Consider the following 21,136-nt stretch of genomic DNA (forward strand, 5'->3'; position numbering starts at 1 on the left):
TTATTGTCCAGTAAATGGCTTATCTTGGTGAACATCTATGTACACATGAAAAGAATGTGTTTTCTGCTGTTGTTGGGTGGAGTGGTCTATAAATGCCAATTAGAATGACTGTTAATAGTGTTGCTTGAGTTTTCTACGCTCTTACTGATTTTCTGTCTACATGTTCTATCAGTTACTAAAAGAGGAATGTTATAGTCTCCAACATGGATTTGTATGCTTCTCCACTTTTATCAGTTGATCTAGTATACTTTAAAGCTCTATTATTATATGAATGCACATTTAGGACTGTTAAGTCTTCTAGATTAACTGACTTGCCTGCCATGGTGAAGCATCCCTCTTTATCTCTAGAATTTCCATTTTTCTAATGTCTATTTTGACTAATATTAACATAGCCATTTTGGTTTTCTTATAGTCAGTGTTTGTATATATTTCTATACTTTTTACTTATACTTTTACCTTTTACTTTTCAGCCTGTATGTTTTTTAAAAATGACTTAAAGTGTTACTTTAAGGACTCACAGTCAGCAATTTTGGTTGGATCTGACATGTTCTAATATAATGGATGATCTCTGATTTTTTATTGGAGTGTTTTTATCTTTAAATCATTCATGTTTAATGTAACTATTGATATGTTTGGGTTTAAGTCTATCATGTTGGAATCTAATGTGCTCTTCACTTTTTTTTTTCCTTTTCTGCCTTTTCATGGAATTAATGAGTGACTTTTAGGATTACCTTTCGTCTCCAATATTGGCTACATCATATCACTCACTTCATTGTCTTTAGCCCTTGCTCTAATGTTTAGCAGTATGCCTCTTAACCTTATTACAGTCACCATCAAATAATTTTTACACCAATGCACAGTCTCTAGTATCCTTTTCCCTTCTTTACCTGCCTCAGTACTAGCTTTCCTTGAAAACTCAGTTCAGGTATCACTTACTCCTTTCTCCTAAGTCAATATAGTTATTTCTCTTTCTCTGGTTATCCAAAGTTTTTGATATTCTTGTAATTTTATTATACATATATATATATATATATATATATATATATATATATATTAAGGTGAGGTGAAGTCGCTCAGTTGTGTCCGACTCTTTGTGACCCCGTGAACTGTAACCTACTAGGCTTCTCCATCCATGGGATTCTCCAGGCAAGAATGCTGGAGTGGATTGCCATTTCCTTCTCCAGGGGATCTTCCCAACCCAGGGATCGAACCCGGGTCTCCCACATTGGAGGCAGACGCTTTAAGCTCTGAGCCACCAGGGAAGCACGAGTACATATATTACTCCATGATTTACTCCACTTGTAATATATTTATTATGAGTATATATTACTGGACATAATATTGGGTAAATACTCAGTGTCTGTATAGATGATTACTTCCACATCTTTAAAATAAGCATACACCCACTTTTGGGATCGTTCCAAGTACTGAGGCCCATACAAGATATTCCACTTAAAATGGGTTAGCTATTATTATCATTCTATATTATTATAGACTCTGTGGGATGTACTGTAATTCTATTTACTGCCCTGCTTTCTTCTTGAGCTGGACTGCAGTCCACAAGTTAATTTTGTTTTATCCTTAACACCAAAATGTGTTGGGGTTCAATACATCTCCACTTAGTAACTCAAAGAGGGTCGTCCTTAGGAATCAAGAGATCCAGCCTTGCAACTAACCTGCTATGGGATCCTAGGCAATTCATTTCCCTTTCTAGGAATGTTTGAATTTGATGATGGTTAAGGCCCCATCTAATTATATCATGCTATTGAATCCATCAAACTATATAGGATGAGATGCTTTGGTGATTTTCATATATTTTTTCAAAGAGCTTATTCCAATTACAGGGTCTGATGCCATCCACACACAGACTTTCATAAGTTCTCTGGGAAATCTGGGAGCCCTGCCCGCTGAGTGGAGTGAATGTTACTTAAGCTGATAACTAATGGTCTCAGCCCCAACTATTTACCTGTCCAGCAATTGGACACACATTGTTCCTGCTGTTTCAGCAAAACCCAAGAGGGTTGTTTATGATTCAGGGTGTCAGACTCACAGACAAACTGTCATCTGTAATTTTTACATGTACAAGTGACTACAGGTTGAGCTGATAGAATGAATAAAGTGCCCTTTCTCACTTATGTTGTGCCCCATCACCAGCAATATGATTATTTTCTTAAATTAAGAACTTGCTTGAAGGAAAGCTATTGAGACAGTAACAGCCAACAGAAGGAGTTTTTTCCAGGGACAGAAGCAGGGACAGTACTGCACCCTTCAATTTTATACAGTTGACCAATTTCTCCTATGCATGAAGGGAAGAAAATCAGGGATAGTCATCTCAACCCCATATGGCGGTTATGAGGAATAAAGGAGCTGGGTTTATGTGACTAGAGCTTTGCTAATAGTAACGTCATGCACAACGGGGCAGATATAGGACATGAAGACTTATCGAAGCTCTGAGGTCAGAAATTCTGAGTTTAACTACAGCCTCTCCTTCTCTGCCTGGTCTTTCCTGCATTGATTGGGACTTACCTCCTACAGGCACACAGGTTCAGTCTCTGCGAGTATAAACTGATATTCCCCCTTGCCTTGCATGACTGTCATAAGGAGGAATCAAGAAGATGCCTATAGCCTTGCCCTGCAACTGGCAGTATCTCCTACAAACTTACAGTAAAGAGTGGGCTCTGCTCTAGTTACAAGAAAAGCCCAGGGCCTCTGCATTAGCTGAGGAATTATTCTCCCCTCCACCAAAGCCTTGAAGAGCCTGCAGCAGGACTCCGCCACCAAAGATAGCCCATCATGAAGCAGGAGCATTCACACCCTGTCTCCAGGGCATTGCATTTCTCAGTCTGACCATCTCACAAGTGCAATCAGCACAAAAAAGAAACAAGCATTGTTGCAAAGGTAAGTTCCTCTACAAGAAGAATCCAGCATGTTGGTCCATCCTGGGCTGAGGGCAAGCACCATTTCCTGCCTGAGTCCCAGCTGTGTCAATTCATACAAAAGAAAGGGATAAGAGAAGCAAATTTTCTGCTCCCACTACTGAGCCATCCCTGACTTACAAGAAAGAAAAGGAGGCAGACAAAAGGAAGGATTTAACTAGCCTCTCCTCTGGGAACAGAGCTCTCTTTAATATTCATATGGGTGACACTCATTGGCAATAAATGCAGACACCCATTTTAATGAAATATTAGGAACAGAATAAGAACATCCAGAAACTTGACAATACAAATGATGTGCTAAGAACTCCGTGTCTGTTATATGGGCTATTTTCTGTCCCGTCCATGGAAAACTACTTTAAGCCTCTTGCTTTTTGTTTCTGTTTTCTGTGTTTACAGATACATGATACCTTTGTTTTGTACGATGTACTCTTCAAAGACACAGGCCAGGTCTCCCTCGTCTCCCTGCTGTCCTGCTTAGCACAGGAAAGGGCAAAATATGTTGCATGGGGGCTGTCATAGGGGACCATACAGTGCTGGCCATCAGGCTTCAGAAAGGACATGGGGACCCTGGAGTTAGATGGATTTGTGCCTGGAAACCATGTCATGCGAGGAACGAGTGAGAGAATGGAAAATACTCTAAACTTGGAGAGCGGAAGGTGGGGTGGGGATGGCAGGCGGCATTGGGACCCAGTCAGCAAAACTCCCTGGAGCCTGGAGAAACCTAACCTAGAGTGTAGTCCAAGGAAGGAAGGATGCTTTACTCACATCTGTAAATGGACCATTTAATTTAGTACCCTTTCCAACTTGGGTGAGTTTTCACACTATGAGATTTTTACCTGTAGGGATTATTAAGTTTTGGATTAGAAAATCTGATCTACTCTTGAACATCACCAGTTCTTGTCTCCCCTTGAACATCACTCTAAGACATGCAGGGTCCCAAGCAGGATCCTTTGGTTTACATGAGCATTAAAATACGCAACAGCAACAAAGCTTCCTCTGGGTACATGATATGTTTTTTCATTTTTCCTCCTGAGAATCACTGATCTTTTTCCTCTGATGGAAGAGAATTTCTCTAAAACAGCATGATGGCATTTCTTTTTCCCTCAAGCCCCAACCTCAGAGCTTTCCAAAGAATACACATTCCAGATTCAGTCATCAGGGACCCCTCATTGGACAGCCAATGTTTTGGTGAAAAGGAACCCAAGCAGAAGCAGTGGGGGAGAAGTTCCAATTGCTAACAAGTTTCATGAAGGCATGGTGTTAAATGATCTAGAACTATAGCATAGCATATTCAGCTTTGAGCAAATTTTAGACACAGGGAACCTGAGACTGAAAGAAAAAATGATCTTCTCAAGGTGCCTCAGAGAGTGAGAGAATGAGGGGCATCCCCATGTAACATATCAGTAGCGATGCTGTAGGTCTTATCCAGGGGAATAGACTCTGCCATTGGACTTCAGAGATTACCTTGCTTCCCCAAGAATCAGAAACAAAGCTTGGACCCCAAATTCTGGGGAGAAACCAAAGGTGGGTAAAGAAGGAAGAATTCAAAACATCCCTGTTCAAACCCTTTAAGTCAGGGCATGAGACAACAGTAAACCCACAAGAGCAGGGCACCTCCTCACTGCCAAACCCAAGGCCAGGCTCCCGGCAGGTGCACAGCCCAGTCTGAGGACCTGGGAGGGTCTCAGTAACCATGTGTTAACTGAATTGATGAGAGATCAAGGGGAAAGCAAATGCTGCCCCATTCACTTCTAGAAATCTGGTCTGAAGATGAAAAAGCTATCAAAAGGAGAGAATCTAACATGTATTAGGGACCATAAATCAATACTCTGAATGCTGGTTCCAGGATCTTAAACGTGACAAGTGAAGTAGGTATAACCCCTGCCCTTGAGGCATTTATGCTCTAATTTCTTGTACCCACTTGAATCAAGGAAGTTATTTATTTATTTAGGAATCACATGGATGTATTTTACACTTCACTAAACTGAAGGGACACATTTCATTATCTTGGTACCTAACACTCGGTCAAGCATCTCCCTGCCTGAGCAGTTTTGGGAGACTTCTGTTCTATGCCGTAACTCTCCAAGCAGGTTACACCTTGTCTCTGAGCCTCAGCGTGACCATCTGGAGAATGAGCAGATGGGGACAGATGTTCTCTTGACTCCCAGGTGTGGAGCGCCGGAGCCTCACCTGGAGCAGGAAGGTTTGTGGCTTCACTTGAATCTGCAATGCCACCTTGTGGTTCTCAACAAGGACGGCACTGGGGACAAGCAGGCGGCTGTGTGATGGTCTCAACACAGCAGCCAGGCCAGCCGAGGGCCGAGGGCAGGGAGTGCTTGGGGAGCCGATAAATGGGCTATCGGGGTTTTCTTTCAAGTCCAAGTCTCAGGGACCTTGGAAGCCTCATACAGTTTAGAAACACTAAGAGTATTCTCTTGTAACATGGTCTGGGGTGCCCTGGAGGCTTGGAAAACGTGTCCGCCCCTCACTCCACACATACATGCCCTTCCTTATGTCTGCAGGACAATGACAGATGGGATGAGGCCGGGACAAGACACTGGAGACAGCGACGGAAAGGAAATTTGCCAGTTTTCCAGGCCAAAGTCCTCTCGCTCAGGCTATGGGGAAAGGATGTCATTGTTTCCAGGGTCTAGGAGGTCTGAACATTCTCAAGCTTCTGATGCTTTTTTTTTCTTAAAAGCACTTTTTTCCCCCCTCATGGCTACATTCTAACATGGAATTGGGTGGGTGGCCACAGAGACCAAACTCCTCCACCCGCCCTCCCCAACCTCATCCTTCTCCAAGGAGCTGCATGAACTGGATGGGGTGGAGCCCACTGCCCCAGCTTCCGCTCTGCTGGTCCCATCATCTTTCCTTGGTCCAATGAGTGCACTTCTCCTTCTCATCCAGACCACAGACTTCCTCCTGTTTACCACTGCACTGACCCTTCTGAATAGGAGACGGAAGGGAAGCCATATAGCAAATTCCTGGCCTTAGCCACACAGCTGCTGCTGCTAAGTCGCTTCAGTTGTGTCTGACTCTGTGCGACCGCATAGAGAGCAGCCCACCAGGCTCCCCCATCCCTGGGATTCTCCAGGCAAGAACACTGGAGTGGGTTGCCATTTCCTTCTCCAATGCATGAAAGTGAAAAGTGAAAGTGAAGTCGCTCAGTCGTGTCTGACTCTTCGCAACCCCGTGGACTGCAGCCTACCAGGCTCCTCCATCCATGGGATTTTCCAGGCAAGAGTACTGGAGTGGGGTGCCATTGCCTTCTCCACAGCCACACAGCAGTCAGCCCCAAAGCTGTGATACCCTAGTTCCAGACACCAAGGTGCAGGTTAGAATGTGCCACATACGAAACTCTCAGTTGATGAACTCAAGCACATTGGCTTGCGGATGGCAAAGAGGCTACCCCTGCAGGAGGAGAACACCAGTTTAAAACTATCTGGTCCTTGAAAACATCGGGCACTCTGAACGTTCATTCTTCAGAACGGGAAGTGATACTGCACAGCAAAACAGCAACTACGATAACAAAAAAGCAGTTAAACCATAAAAACTTCACTTGGCACTGAGCTAAACATTTAACATGCATTACTTTATTGAATTCCCACAGTACGATTATGAGGTAACTAGTTTTCTCATTCTCATTTTTATAGTGAAAAAAAAAAAAAAGACTTAGTAAAGAGAAAGTAACTCACAGCTTCCTAGCTTGGACGTGTGTCACAAGGGTTTGAACTGCTGTCTCTTCTAACTCCAGGTCTTAGGCTCTGACAATGCCCAGAAGAGCATGAGGTGGGGACCACCAAGGCTTCTGTCCTGGTTCTCACTCTCCCAACCTGGGACCTTCCAGGCCTGCCCCCGCTAGGGGGGCCGCCGCCGCCACCCCTCCCCCATCCCCTCCCCCACCCCTCCCCCATCCCCTCCCCCACCCCTCCCCCATTCCCTCCCCCACCCTCTTCCCCCAGCCCCTTCCCCACCCTCCAAGGGTTCGCTGCTCAGGGCCACGTGGCCCCAGATCTGTCTGGCCTTGAGAGCTTGGCCCAATACTCAGTCTCCCCAGCCTCTGGTTTCCTTGGATCTAGAAAACAGATGATGCAACAATATCAGATGAGAGACAAAACTCTGAACCATATCACGCTGTCCGGCTCTTCCTACAGTCTAGCATCCAGTGTTACACACTGGTGGAGTCTGAAGCTGAGGGATGTAAGCCAGCACATTACAAGGGGGAATTCGGGTCACCAATTTGTTCTGCTTGTTCTGAAATCTGTTAAATATTTGAATTCAAAAAGCGGACCCTCCACTTCATCCTGGCTTCCATCTACCTGTCCTGTCTTGTTCCAGGTCCGTTGCCTGCCTAAACTTGGTGGACAAGAGAGACTGTGGCTCTTGGTTTAAGCCAAATCCAAGGTTTGATACGTTGGTGATCAGAGTGCAGGCATCGTAGAGGATAACCTCATTGCCAAGCTGCCTCTTGTGTTGCTTAGTATTATTACTATTAAAGGCGTAGGTGTCTCAAACCCTGTTTTCTGCTCTGGGTAGCTTATGTGCAACTCAGGCCAAGTTTATAATATTTTAGAAAATATTATGACCCAGATTTCAGAAGACCTGAAATCTAAATTGTGTGATTTTATATAAACTTGGGAATCTTCCTGGGCTTCAACTTCCCCATTCACGGGGGTTTAGAGTAAACCTTGCAATTTCCTATGTCCCTGAGAAACTGACCATTTCATTCTGATTGGTTAAGCTCTCCTTGTCTACCCTTACTCTTAATCTACATTCGGGTAGTATTTTTTAATACCTTTGTCCCACATATAAGCATTTAATTGACTCATGCATCTGTGTTTTTAAAGCTCCCCAGGAGATTCTAATGAGCAGTCAAGATTGAGAACCACTGGACTAAAGGGTACATTTTAAAACAGATTTTCTTTCTCATATAAGACATAGAGAGGTTACAAAGAAAATTGCCCAAAGCTTAAAAACCAAAATAAGTGATATGTTCAAAACCAAACCTAGGACTAACTCCAAATCAAGATTTTTTTCCATTGTACCCACCATGATATAGTAGTTAAAACGTCCAGTCTTTCCTTAAAATACTCAAAATCCTTTTAAAAATACTCAGCAGTATAAACAATGCGCAGCTTGTAAAAATAGTTCTGCTCTGACTTTTCTCATTTTTCTAGCTCCCAGCAGAAACAGAGATCCTATTCTCTAAGTCAGTCCTTTGAATCTCTTAGGTTTCATGACTTTCTATCCGTCTGCTTGACAGTCCTCAAAGTAAAGAGGGAGACTACAGCTAGGTAGGTGGAGAAAGAAAAGGCCTGCTAAATTTCCAGCAGGTAGCTGATTCTTATACACAAACTGAGAAAACAAGAGCACCTTTTAGATTTGCTAATCACTTAAAAAGCCCAGATTATCACCCTCCAAAGAAAGAGAAATGGCTCAGAAGTCAGTTTCTGCCGACACCTGCAGGTTTCAGCCTCTCTGCTCTTGGCGTTGGGTTCCAGATCCATCCGTCAAGTCACACTAGCCCATTTGCAAATGCTATCTGGCTTCGTAAGAACTCTCTTGTTCATCCCATTTATTTAGTAATAGAAAGAATTATAGTCATTAGTGAATATAAAAGTTATTTTCATTCAGGGGTTCAAATGAGCCTCTTTGGGTTGAACATGGAAGAGGAACCCTGGCTGACTTCTCCCTGTGTGCAGCAACTGTGCCAGAAAGTAGCGCATGTTGGTCAGTCCTTTCTAGATTAGCTCAGCACTTAAGCTAATTAAACTTTACTCCTTCAGATTTGCTTGCTGAGTGTCAAATATATGTCTGGCCCTGTACTAGAACGCTGTGACTTTGGGCCAGGTGCTTCATGTGTGAGCTTCTTTTTCCTCATCATTGAGATGGGCCTAATAATGTCTATATTACAGTGATGCAAGTGGTATAAGAAATATTAAAGCTTTGCTGAATGTAAAACAACTTTTGCAAAGTTTCTTTCACCTATACATTTTCTGTGCCTAGCATTATATTGAAAGTGGAATCATTTCTATGCAATGGACACTTGCCTATCTAGTGCAATTTTGAGTTTCCTAATTCACAAGGGGGACTTAAGTTTCTCCTTTGCCATTTTGATTGATGTTGCCCTGATATAGGTATTAAACTTCTATTTTTTAATCTTCTATTTTTTAACCTCTGTTCATTTCTTCTTCTCCTTATGTTAATTCTCAGTGCAACATTAATGGATCTTAGGGATATAAATCTTTCCAAGGAAGTGGTTTGTATTCACATGGAATTACAGATCCTAGACTTGGGTGACTCTTTAGTGTAACCTGATCTAATTGTCCACCTCATCTGGAAGAAACTTGGACTATCTAGCTGGAGAAATAGCCCATTGGAATTGTTTGCATGTATTTCAAATTTTGATAGGGAAGAGAAATCACACGTTTTGTCTGAGATGATTGAAAACTAAACAGCAAACTGCAATCATTAGAACTATATTACATAAACATGGGCTGTTTGCAAATTCATTGGGTCCTTTGTCTTTGCAAATACTTAAGTGATAGTTATTGTAAACTACTGAATTCCGCTGGGCATGTTACCTGCTGGGCTGAGTTGATTCGGTTGTAACTCACAGTGTTCAATAAACCTATCTTTGGTTTGGTCATCCAGATACAGGTACACTTTCTACTCCTCCCCACCCTTTCCTGTGCCCCATGTGTCTTACCTTTCAGGGCTTCCTTGCCTTCTAGCTTTAGGTGAGATTCATCCAGATTAGAGAGAGAGAGCAGCCTAAAATCAGGAAATTGGTTCTCCCTTCTTACAGGTTTGTCATAGGCAAGGCTGTGTCCTTTGGATGATGGCACAGCTCCTTTCTGGCGCCTTCCCCTGTGGTGTAAGCATCTGCGTCTCATGGACCCCAGAAGCACTCTGTCCTCCCTTCTTTAAGTTCTAGGTGCGATGTAGGCACCCTGCTGGCATAGGACCCAGAGGGCTGTGCTAAATCTTGACTTTCCCCTACACCCCACTCACACCTCTGACAATACTTTCTTTACCATATTCTCAAATTACTCATCTTTCTTTCTACCAGGACTCTGACAAAATGGGATAAAAATAATGGCAGAAATCAACGCAAAGTTGTAAAGCAATTATCCTCCAATTAAATAAAATATATAAAAAAGGTGAGAACACAGAATCTAAGATATTTCGGTGTTTTCTCTAAACCCCATAGGTGACAGCTGAGACCTGAAGAAGCGAAGTAACACAGGAAATTGATGGCAGGACCAGGATTAACAATTTATATTCCCTGAACCAAGATCAGACATCACAAACCTCTCCCCCAAAGCCTCTCTGAATAAGAAAGAGGAGTTTGTTGAAAAGTAATCCATTTCCAACCTGGCAAACACTATGTATGCTGGGTCACTGAGGTGAACACCCTCAGTTATAAATCATGTTGTCAGCATGCACCCTTGATGTGATGTGATGAGAATGGCCCTTCATCTCTGAAGTCCTCTCCAATGCCCCAAACCCCAGTTCGACCCTGAGAAAAACATCAGGCAAATCCACATGGAGGGACATTCCATAAAATGCCTGAGTGGTATTCCTCAAAACTGTCAAGGTCATCATAAACAAGGAAAGTCTGAAAAATTGCCGCAGGACAGAGTCATCTAAAGAGACTTGCCAACTAAACATGATGTGGTATCCTGGATGGAATTCTCAAACAGGAAAAGGATATTAAGGAAAACTGATGAAATCTAAATAAAGGGAAGAATTTAATTAATAGTCAGGTACCAACTAAGTTTCTTACTTGTGACAAATGCATCCTAGTCACAAAATATGTTAATAGGAGAAAATAGACAATGATATACACAAGCTCTCTGTATTATCTTTTATTTTGTTCTATAAATCTAAAACTATTTTGTTTAAGTTATCACTGTTTTCTGAAATAGGACCTTGAAGTTCCTGAATACCTTCTCTCACCAACAAATTAATAAAAGACTCTGCACAGGAAAAAAGTCAATTTCAAAGTTTAAATAGGAAAAATAGTTTAGAGCACAAATTCTAAATAACGATTCTAACCCAGAAACTTTTATGAGACACAAAAGAATATAAAGACTTTCTAAAGCACAGATTTCTACAAACCATGGATCTAAAATAATGTTACTTGTAATTAGTTTTCACTGTTCAGGAGTATCACTGTTTTATTTGTTTGTAAACTGAAGACAGATTTGGCAAGTGTTGGAGTGGGGTCGGCTGGGAATGATGGAAACTAAAACACATCCAAATGCAGATAGCATATATGTATCTCAGCCCACAAAGCTCAAATATGTTTTATCTATACTTAGAATTCTCAGAATTGAGGCTTTGTATTCTTTAAACCAAACCAAAATCTATTAATTTATAACCTTCTGGTGTTTGAAAGGAAAGAAAAAAAATCATTTTAATGTTTGTTTTTAAAAGCTATCAAGTATCCTATAGAAAATCGCATTTGGTGAATTAAATCTAGAAATTCAACTTTTCCTTAAATTACACCTGGGATTTAAAAAAGATAAAGGGAGACTGGCCAAATACATTGGGGATTATATAGAATCTGAAATGAAACAAATGTCAAATTCTTCAAGATGCAGACACAGCTCTGAAACTTGTCTGAGTTCCCTGATCGACCCTGTGATGTTTTTAAATGGTGATTATCGACTTCACACCTGTTTTTCTACTATGTATTTATAGTAGTATTTGTTCTACGATATGTGTTTCCTTTGTTTTTTTTGTTTGTTTGTTCTGTCTCTGTTTCCTGTCTTCATTTGGACTGATGAAATTCTGTCTATTCTCTTTCATTTCCTCTAATAATTTTGAAGGTGTATGTGTGTGAAAGTACATATATACTATATGTATGTGTAAATATTGGTTTTTAAACAAAAATAAAAGCCAAATTTTTTCATTTTCACCAAGAACATCATTGAACAATATATTCACTGTTTCGTTCCAACATTCTGCCATTTTTCAGGTAACTCCATAACTCTATCTTCCCAAAACTTTTTACTTTTTGAGCAAAGAACTATTCCAAGTGCCTTTTACAGTCTTCGGGAGAATTGAAAATTTTTTTCCACTAAAAGAATTTTGTAATGACTGAAATAAATAGAAATTCAAAAGTACAGCATCTGGTGAATATGGTGGATGAATCTGAACTTTCCAACCAGGCTATCACAGTTTTTGCCTGGTCATCAAAGAGACACATGGTGCTGCATTATGCTGATGGAAGATTATGCATTTTCTGTTGACTAATTCAGCACACTTTTCATCGAGTGCTATTTTCAGTCAGTCTAATTGGGAACAGTACTTGTTGGAACTCATTGTCTGGTTTTTCTGGAAGGAGTTCTTACCAGAGTCCTTTCCAATCCCATCATGTACAAAATGTCAGCTTCTTGGGATGAACATCAGACTTTGGTGCAGTTGGTAGTGGTCCACTTCACTTGCCCAACGATCTCTTCTGTGTCACGTTATTGTACAGTATCCACTTTTTATCTACTGTCACAATCTGTTTTAAAAATGGAACATTTTCATTGTTTCAGTAGATTACTGCATGTGGATATATGGTCAAGAAGGGTTTTTTTTTTTTTTCCCATTTAATTTATGTGGAGCCCACACATCAAACATAACCAAGCCTGGTGCAAATGATTCTGAGTGCTCCATTTGGATATTTTGAGTATGTTTTGGTGCTCAGCTTTCTTTATAGTCCATCTCTCACATCTATACATGACTACTGGAGAAACTATAACCTTGAAGAGATGGACCTTTGCTGGCAAAATAATGTCTCTGCTTCTTTTATGCTGTCTAGGTTGGTCATAACTTTCCTTCTAAGGAGTAAGTGTCTTTTAATTTATGGCTGCAATCACCATCTGCAGTGATTTTGGAGCCCAGAAAAATAAAGTCAGCCACTGTTTCCACTGTTTCCCCGTCTATTTCCCATGAAGTGATGGGACCGGATGCCATGATCTTCGTTTTCCTAATGTTGAGCTTTAAGCCAACTTTTTCACTCTCCTCTTTCACTTTCATCAAGAGGCTCTTTAGTTCCTCTTCACTTTCTGCCATAAGGGTGGTGTCATCTGCATATCAGAGGTTATTGATATTTCTCCTGGCAATCCTGATTCCAGCTTGTGCTTCATCCAGCTCAGGGTTTCTCATGATGTACACTGCACATAAGTTAAATAAGCAGGGTGACAATATACAGCCTTGACGTACTCCTTTTCCTATTTGAAACCAGTCTGTTGTTCCACGTCCAGTTCTAGCTGTTGCTACCTGACCAGCATACAGATTTCTCAAGAGGCAGCTCAGGTGCTCTAGTAATCCCATCTCTTTCAGAATTTTCCACACTTTATTGTGATCCGCACAGTCAAAGGCTTTGGCATAGTCAATAAAGCAGAAATAGATGTTTTCTGGAACTCTCTTGCTTTATTGATGATCTAGCGGATGTTGGCAATTTGATCTCTGGTTCCTCTGCCTTTTTTAAAACCAGCTTGAATGTTTGGAAGTTCATGGCTCATGTATTGCTGAAGCCTGGCTTGGAGAATTTTGAGCATTATTTTACTAGCATGTGAGATGAGTACAATTGTGTGGTAGTTTGAGCATTCTTTGGCATTGCCTTTTTTGGGATTGGAATGAAAACTGACCTTTTCCAGTCCTGTGGCCACTGCTGAGTTTTCCAAATTTGCTGGTGTATTGAGTCTAGCACTTTCACAGCACTGTCTTTTACAATTTGAAATAACTCACCTGGAATTGTATCAGCTCCACTAGCTTTGTTCATAGTGATGTTTCCTAAGGCCTACTTGACTTCACATTCCAAGATGTTTGGCTCTAGGTGAGTGATCCCACCATTGTGATTATCTGGGTTGTGAAGATTTTTTTTTGAACAGTTCCTCTGTGTATTCTTGCCACCTCTTAATATCTTCTGCTTCTGTTAGGTCCAACCATTTCTGTCCTTTATGGAGCCCATCTTTGCATGAAATGTTTCCTCGGTATCTCTAATTTTCTTGAAGAGATGTCTAATCTTTCCCATTCTATTGTTTTCCTCTATTTCTTTTCACTGATCACTGAGGAAGGCTTTCTTATTTCTCCTTTGTATTTGATGGAACTCTGCATTCAAATGGGAATATCTTTCACCCTAATCTTTCATATTATTGTTTTGGAATACTTTGTTTTCACCTTATTTCTCATTACTTCACATTAGTTAATATTATTTATGTTTGTTTATTTAGATTTACCTATGTATCAAGTAATTTATTATTATTTCATGTGCATTTCTAATTCCTTCTATATACAATTTGCTGCTTTCTGAAACAGAACCTTTACCAGCACTTTTCTTTTTATGTTTTGTAAGCCTTCAGCCTTTACTGAAATTATATTCAATTTATTACCAATCTTGAATAACATTGAGGTCTTATAGAATAATTGGCTTAAAATTATTGTTTGGAATGTTGTGTATTATTTAATTCTAGCCTCTATTGTTGCTAGTAATTCTACCAAACATTTAGCTTCTGTTTTTGATATTATTTTTTCCTTTGTTTGCTTTATAAGATTTTTACTGTGTCTGTGGTTTTTAAGTGTATGTTGATTATGATTTTTCCTCTTTAGGGTTCCCTAAATTTCTTTAACTTACATCTTATAACTCTCTCCAGTTCCGAGAAGTTCACAGCTATTATCTCTTTAATTTCACTCTTTAGGCACATAGCATCTGTCTTCTCTTTCGGGGATTTCTATTCATTCATCCTTTCAGCAAATATTTCTAGAGTACTTTTAATGTGCCACATACTGCTTCAAAATATTAGTAATATATCCCCAGTATGAAATATTGAAACTTCTAAGTTTCTGGTCCAAATTCTTCACCTCTTTTTTCTTTATTCACCTCTATTTATTGTTGCTTCACTTCCATCTTAGTAACTTGATCTTCTAGGTCTTTACTTCTCTCTCCAGCTGTGGCTAATCTGTTGGGCACAGACACTGACATTTTTTAAAATTTAAAATTATATACATATTTTTCTTTTACAATATACATTTTCAAATTCTAATTATTCATTTTTGATAAGCTCTTGTTTTATTTTAATTTGTTTCCATCTATGTTCTCTTTAATCATTTAAAATGTATTTATTTGATAGCCTCTTTTTTATGTTCTGTAATTTCAGTGTCTTGGGGTATTAATTTTATGCTTTGTTGTTTCTGTTGATCTCCCACGTAGTAGATCATTTCCTCCAGTAATTTGTATTTTTGGGTTATGTGTTTATTTTTCGTGGTGGTCTTTCCGCCACAGTCTATCCCCTCTGTCAATGGGACGCACATGTCCTCTAGGCTTTGGAAGCATCTTCACAGCGTGGTTTATTTTATTTGCTTCTGCCCAAACCATGAGGTTTATGGTCTTAAGACTGTTTTTTTTTTTTTTTTTTTGCATTATTTCCCTCCTTGTGATCCATATTTCATGTGAATAACATATATCCTGACTCAAATGCATGCATGGCACATGCTGGGTTTTCCAAATTCTCACTGTAGATGCATTTGCTTTTCCCTCTGTGAGCACAGGCAGAAGATGAGCTCTCTTGCCACTTTACTGGAGTTAGAGGAAGATCTTTGTCCCCTAATTACATAGATTGAGCATTGTTTCAGGGCCCCGACTTTATGTGCAGTGCAGAAGGTTCCCCCCTGGGGAAGGGCATGGTAACCCACTCCAGTATTCTTGTCTGGAGAATCCCATGGACAGAGGAGCCTGGTGGGCTACAGTCCATGGGGTCACAAAGAGTCAGACACGACTGAAGCGACTTAGCAGGCAGCACAGAAGGTTCCCAGGTTCCTGCAGGTGTAACTCTATACTTCCCGTTTCCACAGAGAATGCAACTCCTAGCTTATCTGTTCCCTTTCTAAGCCACCATTACCATTAACTGGATACTAGACGTGTTTGGCTTAGATCTATCTCAGTTCTTATCCTTTAGAATTCATCAGTTTCAATCCAAGCTACGGATTGGTATACTGCTGTTGTTGTTATAATTAATGCAGTGTCGCTATGTGTTCACAGTAACTGCGGGTCTCTCGAGGCTCAGTCCATGATATTGCAAGAGGTGTGAAGTCAGACCAGATGGGGAAAGAACAAAACAAAACAAAACACCAAGTTTTGTCTTTAGCATTCTCATCACAGAGCCAGGAGACCTGGCTTGCTGTTGGTAATTCCATCATAGAATGAATGAATATACACACGCTTTATTTATACCTACCTCCCCCACAACTTACACTTACTGATGCTTTATATTTCTGCCTTTGTCACCACATTTCATCCATTTTTCTTTTCAAAGGGATGCTCCTTAAGTCAACACTTTATAAAATTACAATGCATACTAGTACATCTTTAAAGCAGTGCTCACATCTCTGTAATGTCCTGTATATTAATGTATAATACTGCTCAGTAATATATATATAGTACAATAAGAAATCCCATTGCTCAGTTCCAGGATGGTACTTGAAAAGTTTAGAAGGGTAAATTTCCAGAAGGCATAGCTTATTTGATGTGTAATTTTTTAAGAAAGGGAGATAAATGCATTGCCCAATGTAGTAGGCATTATTTGAACATCTAAAAGCTACTAAGACTGAGGAACTACATTTATAAGTTGTAATTATAATGAAACAATGGATGTTCAATTCAATTACTTTCCAGTACATTTGAAGAACTTTGATCTGTGAATCTCCCAACTGTGAATTGGATGAAATATATAGATCAGCTATTTCTGATTATAGCTTAGAGTTCAAATAAGGATGTGCTATAAACAACTGCCTCTAAGAAGCTTTCCAGGATAAAGACTTTCAAAGTGAAAACCTGGAGAGTCCTAGAGAAACCAGATGGTTTGATTACCTTCAGTTCAGTTCAGTTGCTCAGTCGTGTCTGACTCTTTGCGACCCCATGAATCACAGCACACCAGGCCTCCTCGTCCATCACCAACTCCCAGAGTTTACCCAAACTCATGTCCATCAAGTCGGTGATGCCATCCAGCCATCTCATCCTCTGTCGTCCCCTTCTCCTCCTGCCCCCAATCCCTCCCAGCATCAGGGTCTTTTCCAATGAGTCAACTCTTTGCATGAGGTGGCCAAAGTGTTGGAGTTTCAGCTATAGCATCAGTCCTTCCAATGAACACCCAGGACTGATCTCCTTTAGGATAGACTGGTTGGATCTCCTTGCAGTCCAAGGGACTCAAGAGTCTTCTCCAACACCACAGTTCAAAAGCGTCAATTCTTTGGAGCTCAGCTTTCTTCACAGTCCAACTCTCACATCCATACATGACCACTGGAAAAACCATAGCCTTGACTAGACGGACCTTAGTTGGCAAAGTAATATCTCTGCTTTTCAGTACGATATCTAGGTTGGTCATAACTTTCCTTCCAAGGAGTAAGCGTCTTTTAATATCCTGGCTGCAATCACCATCTGCAGTGATTTTGGAACCCCCCAAAATAAAGTCTGACACAGTTTCCACTGTTTCCCCATCAATTTCCCATTAAGTGATGGGACCAGATGCCATGATCTTCGTTTTCTGAATGTTGAGCTTTAAGCCAACTTTTTCACTCTCCTCTTTCACTTTCATCAAGAGGCTCTTTAGTTCCTCTTCACTTTCTGCCATAAGGGTGGTGTCATCTGCCTATCTGAGGTTATTGCTATTGTGCTTCCTCCAGCCCAGCATTACTCATGATGTACTCTGTGTATAAGTTAAATAAGCAGGGTGAAAATATACAGCCTTGATGTACTCCTTTTCCTATTTGGAACCAGTGTTGTTCCATGTCCAGTTCTAACTGTTGCTTCCTGACCTGCATATAGGTTTCTCAAGAGGCAGGTCAGGTGGTCTGTATTTCCATCTCTTTCAGAATTTTCCTCAGTTTATTGTGATCCACACAGTCAAAGGCTTTGGCATAGTCAATAAAGCAGAAATAGATGTTTTTCTGGAACTCTCTTGCTTTTACAATGATCCAACAGATGTTGGCAATTTGACCCCTGGTTCCTCTGCCTTTTCTAAAACCAGCTTGAACATCTGGAAGTTCATGGTTCACATATTGCTGAAGCCTGGCTTGCAGAATTTTGAGCATTACTTTACTTACCTTACTTAAGGGTAAATACCCTAAATTTCAAAGACAAAGTATTTTTAAAAAGAATACAAAACACTTGATGTGTTGAAATGATAGTATTTTAGATGTATTGAGTTAATAATATATGCTATTAACATAATCTCATTTACTGTTACTTATTTCAGTAGCTTTTTTTTTATAAATATGGATGTTAGGAAAATTAATATATGTTGTACACCTTATATTTCTAATGGACAGAGCTGATGTAGAACATAGTTTGCTTAAGAGTTATTTTTATCTATTTATTCACTCCAGTATTCTTGCCTGGAGAATCCCATGGACACAGTAGCTTGGTGGGTTACAGTCCATGGGTTGCAAAGAGTCGGACATGACTGAGCGACTTCACTTTCACATCCATCTATTTACTGGAAGCACTCAGAGTTTAATACCTAGACTTATGAAATTCTGGGTAAATCATATAATTTTAATGACGTTTACATTCCTAGTGTCTAACAATTATTATTGTTCATAATTGTCATCTTTTGAGCAGTTATTGTATTCTAGCCACTATGCTTTGCTATTTTCCTAAATTCTGTGTTTAAGTAGCAATGAGGAGGCGGTCCTAAGATGGCGGAGGAATACGATGGGGAGACCACTTTCTCCCCCACAAATTCAAAAGAACATTTAAACGCTGAGTAAATTCCACAAAACAACTTCTGAATGCCGGCAGAGGACATCAGGCACCCAGAAAAGCAGCCCATTGCCTTTGAAAAGAGGTAGGAAAAAATATAAAAGACAAAAAAAGAGACCAAAGAGGTAGGGACAGAGCTCCATCCCAGGAAGGGAGTCTTAAAAAGACAGAAGTTTCCAAACACCAGGAAACACTCTCACTGCTGAGTCTGTGGCGAGCCTTGCAACACAGAGGGCAACATAACAGGGAGGAAAAATAAATAAATAATTTAAACCCACAGATTACAAGATCAATGGTAACTGCCCCAGCAGAGAAGCAGTGCAGATGCCTGCATCTGCCACTAGCAAGCGGGGGCTGCATTGCTTAGAGTAAGGATCCGGCCTGAATGCCCCGAGGGTAATCAGAGCAAACTATCTTGGGCTAGCAAACCAGACTGTGGTATAGCTACCACGCAAAAAGCTCTAACCTAAGACACCGCCAGGACTGTGCACAGAACAAAGGACTGAACAGAGATAGCCGGCTGCAGACCATCCCCTTCCGGTGACAGGCAGCCAGAGCCAGAAGCGGGCAATCGCGGCCCCAGAGAGACATTATGTACCAAACTGCAAGCAGGCTTCTTTGCTAACTAAGACTTCTTGGGGTTCTGGACAGTCAACATCTGCCTGAGAAGGTGCGCCAGTTGTACACCCAGGAAACCGAGCAGCAGGGACAGGAGAGGCGATAAGTCACAGCGACCGTGCTTGCCAAACACCTCATCACCTGAGCTGCTCGGACCTGGGAAGGGCACAAAATGCAGGCCCAACGGAGTCTGCACCTCTGAGGACTACCCGAGTGTCTGAACCTGAGTGGCTTAGACCTGGGAGGTGCATGCAGCCCCAGGGCCAGCCCTGGACGATTCCCGGCAGAGCAACCTAGAGCCTGAGCAGTGTGGGCAGGGAGGGCACATGTGCCATGAGCGGGGGCAGGCCCAGTGTGGCTGAGACACTGCGAGCACATGCCAGTGTTATTTGTTTGTAGCATCCCTCCCTCCCCACAGCGCGACTGAACAAGTGAGCCTAAAAAAAGTGTCCACCACCAGCTCCTCTTGTGTCAGGGCGGGAATTGGACACTGAAGAGACCAGCAAACAGAAGAAGCTAAAACAGAGGGAACTGCCTTGGAAGTGACAGGTGCAATAGATTAAAACCCTGTAGTCAATACCAACTACATAGGAAGGGGCCTATAGATCTTGAGAAATATAAGGCGGACCAAGGAACTATCTGAAAATGAACTGACCCCACACTGCCCAGAACATCACCAGAGAAAGTCCTAGATATATTTTTACTATTTTTACGATCATTTTTTTTAAACTTAAAAAAACTTTTAAGTCCTCTATTACTCCTTTAATTTTCATTTTTATAACCTACTATTACTTTTCAAAAAAAGACCCTATTTTTTAAAGCAAACTTCATAATTTTGTGACTTTTTTTTCTTCTTTTTTTAATATTGTATTTTTGAAAATCCAATCTCTACTCTCGATTTTTAATCTTTGCCTTTTGGTATTTGTTATCAATTTTGTACCTTTAAGAACCCAATCTTCAGTACCCATTTTTACTTGAGAACGAGATTACTGGCTTGACTGCTCTCTCCTCCTTTGGACTCTCCTTTTTCTCCACCAGGTCGCCTCTATCTCCTCCCTCCCCCTTCTCTTCTCTACCCAACTCTATGAATCTCTCTGTGTTCCAGATGGTGGAGAACACTTAGGGAACTGATTACTGGCTGGATCTCTCTCCTTTTCATTCCCCCTTTCTATCCTCCTGGCCACCTCTGTCTCCTTCCTCACTCTTCTCTTCTCTGTATAACTCTGTGAACATCTCTGAGCAGTCCAGACTGTGGAGCGTACGTAAGGAAGTGATTACTGGCTAGCTTGCTCTCTCCTCTTTTGATTCCACCTCATCTCATTCGGATCACCTCTAACTCCCTCCTCCCTCTTCTCTTCTCCATGTAACTCTGTAAACTTCTTTGGGTGTCCCTCACTGTGGAGAAACTTTTCATCTTTAACCTAGATGTTTTATCAATGGTGCTGCATAAAAGGAGAAATCTTGAGACTACTGCAAAAATAAGACTGAAAACCAGAAGCAGGAGGCTTAAGTCCAAATCCTGAGAACACCAGAGAACTCCTGACTCCAGGGAACATTAATTGATAGGAGCTTATCAAACGCCTTCATACCTACACTGAAACCAAGCACCACCCAAGGGCCAACAAGTTCCAGAGCAAGTCATACCAAGCAAATTCTCCAGCAACATGGGCACACAGCCCTGAGCTTCAATACACAGGCTGCCAAAGTTACTCCAAACCACTGACATCTCATAACTCATTACTGGACACTTCATTGCACTCCAGAGAGAAGAAATCCAGCTCCACCCACCAGAACACCAACACAATCTTCCCTAACCAAGAAA

The sequence above is a fragment of the Ovis aries genome, chromosome 2, assembly GCF_016772045.2.
Source record: "Ovis aries strain OAR_USU_Benz2616 breed Rambouillet chromosome 2, ARS-UI_Ramb_v3.0, whole genome shotgun sequence".
In the NCBI taxonomy this organism is placed as follows: Eukaryota; Metazoa; Chordata; class Mammalia; order Artiodactyla; family Bovidae; genus Ovis; species Ovis aries.